We start from the raw sequence: 8194 nt of genomic DNA, 5'->3' as shown, positions 1-8194 counted from the left end.
CTTCTGTCTACTAGGCAGGAGATCTCTCTCCCTATAATCTCTACCTATTGGCCCTACTCCTACCTTTCTTACGCTATTGACTATCTTTAATAATTTTGCAACTGGGAAAAACTGGAGCCAAGGTGGGGTCAGATAACTTGTACATCATGTCATAGCTACAAATGGCAGAACAGAGATTTAAATCCAGATCCACCTCACTGCAAATCTCCTGTTCTTTCTATATGTCACCTAGCCTTTCAATCTAGGCAAGAGAAAGGCAGCCTGCCATCAAGCACGGGGGACAAGTCTAAAGACCCAACAAGAGCGGAGTGCAGAGGAGGGAGGGAAAAACTGGTGAGCGCGAGTGAGATGGAGGCGGGCAGGAGGACACCCCTCTCTGATTGGGGTTACACTTTCTTAAGCCTGGCTGACTGTGGTTATCTGACTATAACTCACATCCAGCTATTGACAGCTTTCCACCTGGTGACATGCTTAATGGCCCATGAAATTCTAGCCCTCAGGGCTCAAGCCTGATATTTATGGTTCCCCACATAAACCTAAAGTGGATTGTAAATGTATCTCTCTCAGATTTAGGTGACTAAAATGGCTGTTCGAAACTCTGGAAGGGATAGTCGACTTTATGGACATGATGTACCAACTTTAAAAAAGATTAGGGTGGGAGGAGGGTACAGAGAGCCGCTGCTCCCAGAAGCCTCCTGGAGTGAGAGCCGCCTTGTGTGCCTGAGGGTATTGATGTTATGGAAGAAGAGGGCCAGGTAGGGGGAGGCACATCAATTTTGTGCCATTGAATAGTCACACATATCGTATGGTCAAAATCCATTGTATTGTAATGAAAAAAGGGAAGCTGTTCAGCATAGGGAGCTTTTCCTAAGCTCCAAAGTAAGCCAAGTGGATATCTGTATACATTAGGCACGTATGTAGTAGGAGATACCTAAATAGGAAGACTCTGCTTGTTGAAGATTTGTCCTTGCTAAAGTATGGATAACCTTCAGGAGACTGTCTCCAGAAGCAAGCGTCATTTGGTGTTTCTGTTTAGGTGTGTGCATCCTTCAGACTTGATGCCTCTAGAGCCGGCTGTTTCCTCATCTTCGGCTTCTCTGATGTGAACTTGCACCGTATGCAGGATGTGACTTAAATTTCACCAGCAAGTTCCAACATGCAGATTTTGAAAGGAATACTCCCATGAAAAGATGGGGACATAGTAACAACAACCAAGTGACCACATTTCCCTCTACTGCATGCCCACTCCCCGTTCTAAATTCTTTAGTATTTTTTTCCAAACGTTTCTCTCTCTTCCCACCAATCATAATGTGGGTTATTAGAAAGGATGTAGTTAGGAGCCGATCTGGCATGTTAGTAAGAAGTCCGGCATGAGAGGCTCAAAGACCCAGGTTTGAATCTTAGCTTTCCTACGTACTATATTTACTGTGTAACTTGGGACTTACTGTCTGAGCCTCAATGTTCTGATCCGTCAAATGGGGGTAAAAACACCAACGAGGGGCGCCTGGGTGGCGCAGTCGGTTGAGCGTCCGACTTCAGCCAGGTCACGATCTCGCGGTCCGTGAGTTCGAGCCCCGCGTCAGGCTCTGGGCTGATGGCTCAGAGCCTGGAGCCTGTTTCCGATTCTGTGTCTCCCTCTCTCTCTGCTCCTCCCCCGTTCATGCTCTGTCTCTCTCTGTCCCAAAAATAAAAATAAACATTGAGAAAAAAAAATTAAAAAAAAAAAAAAACACCAACGAAAACACTGTGAAAAGCATGAATGACACCAAGAACTAAAAAGTAATAGGTTTATAAAACAGGAGTATTGTTTGCCAAGGGGTGGTGTAGTTCCCCCTTTATTGCGGAAGAGAATTTCCTTGACCATTCAACTGTGCACCAAATCCTCTCCCCAGGGACCAGCAGAAAATGGCAAGCTTCTTCTGAGTGGAAACAGGGCTCCCCAAATAGACTCTCTGGTCTCCCAGTTTCACCCAGGAGAAAAGGCATTCTCCTAGCAGGCATGTTCACACCACGAGCAATCTTTCTCACCCTCTCTCAGTGGAATTCCTCTCTCCGGTTTTTGAGATATCCTGGCCTCAAGGACAGAGCAGTGGTTTGGAAACAAATTCAGATTTGAATGCATCCCCTCCCCCTTGCTGGGGGTGGGATTTCCAGGCTGCCTTTTCTGAAGATACTTTGTGAGTAACCTGAAGTCGTTATGCCCTCCTGAGGTCGATGTATAAAAGCCAGCGCATAAATAGGAACTAAGGCTCAAGTAAGCATAAATGTTCCCCCAACAACTTCAATAGAGAAAGGCTTGTTTGATCCTCTGGAAACTTCCTGAAACTGAGCTGAATATTTGTTTGTTTTGCGGTAGCTCCCTTTTTTTTTTTTTTTTTTTTTTTCAAGCCTTGTAGTGCATGGCTGTTGGTTTCTCTGTTTAAAAGGAAAGTGCTCTTTCTCAGTAATGATGCTCGCGTTCTGAACTTGGCAATACCCACTTCTAAAGGCCATTTCATCATAAAGATAAAGTTCTGCTAACTCTTAGACCTCCACAGATAGAGGATGTGGCCAGTTACCATGACTTGTGCTTACCTCCCAAAGGGTGGCATTGGGAAGACACAGCCTAAAAGCGTGTGACAGAAAGTTTCTAGATTTATTTTCACATTGAAGATTTGACCCCGCTGGGGAAAATGTCAACATAAATGACGCTGCAAACAAAACTGTAGCATTCTGACCTTTTAATCACCAAAGACACAAAGACCAAGTTAAAGTGAGTTTGCTATTCTGTTACTTTTCGAGGGCCCTTCTGGTAATTAGCACTGTTGTTTATTATTGGAATATTTGTGGAACTTCAGCTCCACTGATGCTCCGTCCAAATTAGACAGCCCAAGAACAATACGTGGAGAAAAACGCCCAGGGGCAAAGCAGGGGGATCATTTGCAGGAGACAGTGATAGTGGTGAGTCCTTCCTTTTGGCTTCCTTTCTGGTAGATGTGTATCAACACCATAAAACCAGCATATGATGTCGAGGTGACAGTTCCTAAGACAGAATGTTCTGATGTTGGAAGAGCTAAGAAACGGCATGTCAGGCCTGAGGTGCTTGGCAGAGTTTTCAGGTACATGTAGTGTTTTCCTACACCTTGTCTCCAAAACGCTAATGTTCCCTGGTGCCTGTGTTTCAGACCCCTCAAAGTGTGGGAGACAGCACTTAAGGCCATGACAGCAATGGTCAGATCCCATCTCTGTAGCCTGTGAACACAGGGGAAATTTGCCAGGTGTCAGATGTAAGAATCGTATATGCCATGGATTTTTTTTTTTTTTTTCCTGGAAGCAATTGGAAACCAACTTAGTGACACTTAAGTCCTTCACCTGCTGCATCACTGTAGCCAGTGGGTGTGAGCCAGAGTGGTACCAAAAAGGGCCCTCATCAGAACAGCCGTGCGAGTTACGGGCTCTGGCTTGGAGTGGAATGTTATACTACGTTCAGAGTCATGGCAACTTGAACTTGGCAGCCATATCTGCTTCTGACATTACAAGTTCCTCACAGCCAAGTGCACCTGTGGCGAGAGTTGACCTCAGAGTGGGATGTCGATTGAGAAACCCCTTTACTGTAGCTAACGATTCCTCTGGACTCCTTTTAACAGCTGGATGGTTAAGTAGTAGTTTAAGTGTTGGAATTAGCCGGCACTGCTTTTTGCCTCCCATATGTTAAGTGTGAGATACCTATGGAATCGCTGAAAGCTTCCCCACCCCCAAATAAGAGGGGTGCTTAGAACTAAAAGGACGTTTTCATATTGTCTTTTGTTTCCATTATCAATGTATATAAAATTAACCCCATTTGAAGTTGAGACACTTCCATGAAGTTAGTAATAAGTTCTCTTTGCAAAAGGGCTATTTTTCAAAGGATTGTGCAGACCGTGTTTCGTGATAGACAGGTTCCAACGTATTTGCACCCCTCAGAACATGCTCCATTTGCTTTCATGTGTTGTGATTAGCTGTGCTTAATCCGTAGCATGTGGCATTTTTCTATAATAGTGCTTCTATAGAAAATTTTACTCCCGGCATGTTGGAGACAAGTTATAATGCTTTGGATTAAAAAAAAAAATCTGTCCAACATTTCCAACGGCCACATTTTCCTAAGAAAATGATGTGTGAGCGCCTAAGGTTGAAGTTCCAAAAATTATTTTTGCATTTTCTTCAGGTGATTTTTTTTAATGTTTATTTATTTATTTTGAGAGATGGGGGTGGCAAAAGGGCCAGAGAGAGAGAGAGAGAGAGAGAGAGAGAGAGAGAGAGGAGAGAGAATCCCAAGCAGGCTCTGTGCTGTCAGCATGGAGCCCAACACAAGGCTGTGTCCCACGAACCGTGAGATCATGACCTGAGCTGAAGTCAAAGGTCAGATGCTTAAGCAACTGAGCCACCCAGGTCAACTGAGCCACCCAGGTGCCCCCAAGTGATTTTTAAATGACATTGAGTAATGGTATTAACAGGGCATCTAATGTTGATGTAATTAGGATATATATCATATTCTACTAATACCAATCTTCTTTAATGTTTGCATATATTTAAAATAGCATGTGGTTTTACTGCCTATCAAGTTTCCCATTTATCTCCACCTCCTTCTGTGTTATATGTGGAAGGTACCTTCGTGTTGCATACAAATGAGACACTGTCATGCTTTCCAAAGTCTTCCATCCTTCCCTCTCTCACCTCCCTCAGTCGGCCTCATGTTCAGTTAGCCAATCAAAGTCAACGTTACATTTTCCCCTTTGGCCTATGTTCTCCCTCCTCCTTATATAAGCCTCGGTGGCCCCACACCTCTCCAAAGCCACCACCACGCCTGGCTGGGCAGCCTGTAATAGCCATCTCACACTTCCTCCTCCTCGCCTGATCCATGTGGCTGACCCACCTGCCTCCAGGGTGTGATGCCAGGGATTCTGAAGACAGCTGGGGCAGGATGAGGGTATAGAAGAGGCGCTGTGTAAATAATGGTCACCTCGTGGCCTCTATTCTTCTCTCAGCAACAAACACAGCATATGACACGTGTTTTCTCTTTCTGAACAACTTTGAACTTTGAACATCCCTAGCACAGAGACAGCCTCTATGATTAGAAAGCCAAAAATGTGGGACTCCTGGGTGGTTCAGTCCATTAAGCGTCCGACTTCGGCTCAGGTCGTGATCTCACTGTTGGTGAGTTCAAGCCCCGCATCGGACTCTGTGCTGACAGTTCAGAGCCTGGAGCCTGCTTCAGATTCTGTGTCTCCCTCTCTCTCTCTGCACCTCCCCAGCTCACACTCTGTCTCTGTCTCTGTCTTTCTCTCTCTCAAAAATAAATAAACATTAAAAAAAAGAAAGAAAAAATGTTGTGGTAACAATATGGCTTTTTGGTAACAAACCACTTGTTCGGTGTGCTTTTCTGTCTCTCTCTTACCTTCTCACTCTTGCCTCGGGATTACTTGTCCTTTTGCTCAATCATCCAGCCAACAATTAGCAACAAAGCCAAGGCCCTGGCAGTGATGGAAACCCTGGACCTGCCAAGGTCTCCAGGTGCTGAGAAGAGAGGTAGGTGTTACAGAGCCAGGCTGAGTTGGGGAGTCGCTTTTGCAAAGGTTTACAAGACCCTCTTTTTGGGCTCAGGGAACCAACCGCTGTGGATTTGCTCACAAACATTGTGTCCCATCCGCGAACCTTGTTTCTGAGCAGATTTAAAAGTATAGGGACTGGGATAAAAATTGAAGGCCTCACAACACATCTGAGCATCAGGGAATCAGGGAGAAAGTCTTTGTAGTCAAGGAAACTGAGACCTAGAGGTAGCAAGCTGTACACACAAAGTTGGCAGCAAGGGCCACAGAACGAACTAGAATAAAAGAAATAAGTGTGTGGTCCATTTCCCCGTCCGTACCAAGTGAGCCATTTTAGAATGAATGAGAATAGTAGTCGCATTTTTTCACTGGGTTCCTCTTCTAGGTCATAAACACTTCCTACCACAGGTTACTGAGCCCAAAAATAAATACGGGAAGAAAATTCTTTGCGTGTGTGAGGCACTTTGTATTTTCTGCCTCCTTCTCAATCCTTAATTAAGCTTTGCAGCCACCCTGTGAGGCTGGTCATTACCACTGGGTGAGGAATCGGAGTCCCACAGGAGCTATGTGACTTGCCCAAGCATACGAGCCAGACAGGCCGGGCAAGGTGAGACTCCCAGTTTCTGATGCCCACGCCCCATATGCAATCCAGCCTCGTCACCCTGGGTCTTGGCACGGGGAAGAAGTAAACAAACAAATGACTATTACATTGCTTTTACTTCTGGGGAGCGATGAGTTCTTATTCAAAATAGGTACAAGGGGAAAAACAAATGGTATGTCACAGCAAAGCTGTTGGGGGAGAGAGGTGCAACTATTTAGGGGCTTGGGGTTCTGCTCTTCCTGAAGTTATGTGTCCCCCTCTTAGTTTCCCTTTATTGCTCACGTACCCAGGATTTATTCAGCAAAGGGGCCACATATCTTGCTGGCCAGTGGGGATTCCAAAGCAATACCATGAGGTCGACTCTGTTGTTTTCAGGTTCAATACCATGTAATACCATGTGATGTGTGCTGTAATACAGCTATTTATGGAGACAGATGGGAGTCCGGAAGAAGAAAATTACCCTCCCTGGGGGTCAAGGAATGCTCCACAGATAAAGTGACGTTTCAATAGAACCTAAAGAAAGAAGCAGGAGTTTGCTAGTTGGAAACAAGGGAGAAGAGCATCCGGGCAACTTGGTAGAGGTGTGATAAATTATGGCTTCAGAATCCACCCCCATATTCAAATCATGTTCCCTATAACCTTCAGTGTAAAACTAAAACACATAATAAGCTCAGCCCTCAACTCCAATGTCAGATTAGGTCTCTCTGTCCTTTCAGAAGTCTCTCACTGCACTTTCCCTGTATCATACGGAAAGCCAGGACTTCTGAGAGCTCCGAGGTTTGGGAGTTTAAGGGGAAGGCACCCAGGGCTGTGTTTCCAGTCATCCCTGGCTCTGAATTGATGCACTCCACTGATTCATTTCCGTTCATTTGATGTCTTTTCTACAATATGTACATGTCTCTCTATGTATACACATAATGTGCATATATACATGGATATATATGTACATACATACATATGCGTATGTACACATGTATATGAAATCCACCTCCTACTTGATTTAAAAAAATCTATTTCACTGAACATTTTACTGGGGGGGGGGGGGCGGCGGGGAAGGATGGGTAGCAAACAATGGATTTCTCTTACAGGAACATAAACCTCACATGGCTCCTGAGGGACCTTCTTGTCACAGCCCTCCAGCCACCATAGGTGGACCACCATGGACTGTTTGCACTTCAGTCACACTGCCACGTGCCCTCTTGTCTTCTGCCTTTGTCCCTTCCTCCACTCCTGTCTCTCCTCTCTGTCTCACCCTGAGGTTCCTAGTTTTCCCTCTCCCCTTCTTCTCTCTCCTTCCTCCCCTTCCCCCACAGCCCTGCTTTGTTCAGTTGAGTTGTCTCTTGGTTCTTATTGCCTGCATCTTCAAGGTCACCCCTTATTGTGGAATTGTCCTAAGAAACACAGTTCTTTTCCTAAGAAAAATTTTGATATTACAGTGGTTTTAATTTCCATTTGTCTGTGTGTGACTCACCATATCCCTACACATGGCCTAGTCCCTGACAAGAAGTGGGCAAAATCAGTATTATCTGTTCTCGGAATTAGTTAATCGATTAAATAGTGCTTTTAAAAGATCTGTCTTATCTTGCTGTTTGACTATATTGTAATGTTGCCCTGAATGCTGGATATAAGGAGGTTTAACCACCTTAATAAGACAGGCCCTGTTAGTCCCCATTGCGTGGTGATGCCCACCAGTCACTAAAGCCAGATTGCCCAAATACTCCCAAGGCCACATCTGTTAAGCCAAGCTGCTACGTGGGCAAGCCTGCATAAAGGCCAAGAATGGAAGGACATATATAAGCTGCAGAAGAGAGTTTGCCTGTTGGGAAAGAGGAAGAAAGAAGCATGGGAGCAGGTGCAACCATAACATTTAGTTTCTTTTTAAAAGAGCCTAGAGTTGCCTGAGTGGCTGAGTTGGTTGAAAATCTGACTCTTGATTTTAGCTCAGGTCATGTTCCCATGGTCATGGGATTAAGCCCCATATCGGACTCTGCACTGAGCATGGAGCCTGCTTGGGATTCTCTCTCTCTCT

The 8194-nt window shown here is 45.0% G+C and overlaps 1 protein-coding gene across 1 annotated transcript in view; it reads left to right on the top strand.

Annotated features, from left to right (window-relative positions):
- The window catches only part of RORA (RAR related orphan receptor A), a 725852-nt gene that overhangs the window by 561119 nt on the left and 156539 nt on the right, over nucleotides 1-8194 (top strand). The window lies entirely within an intron of this gene.

Source organism: Herpailurus yagouaroundi, unplaced genomic scaffold (genome assembly GCF_014898765.1).
Source record: "Herpailurus yagouaroundi ecotype Mexico unplaced genomic scaffold, PumYag 184, whole genome shotgun sequence".
Lineage (NCBI taxonomy): Eukaryota > Metazoa > Chordata > Mammalia > Carnivora > Felidae > Herpailurus > Herpailurus yagouaroundi.
Note: the sequence above shows the minus strand (reverse complement) of the source record. Positions and strands in the feature narration are given on the sequence as shown.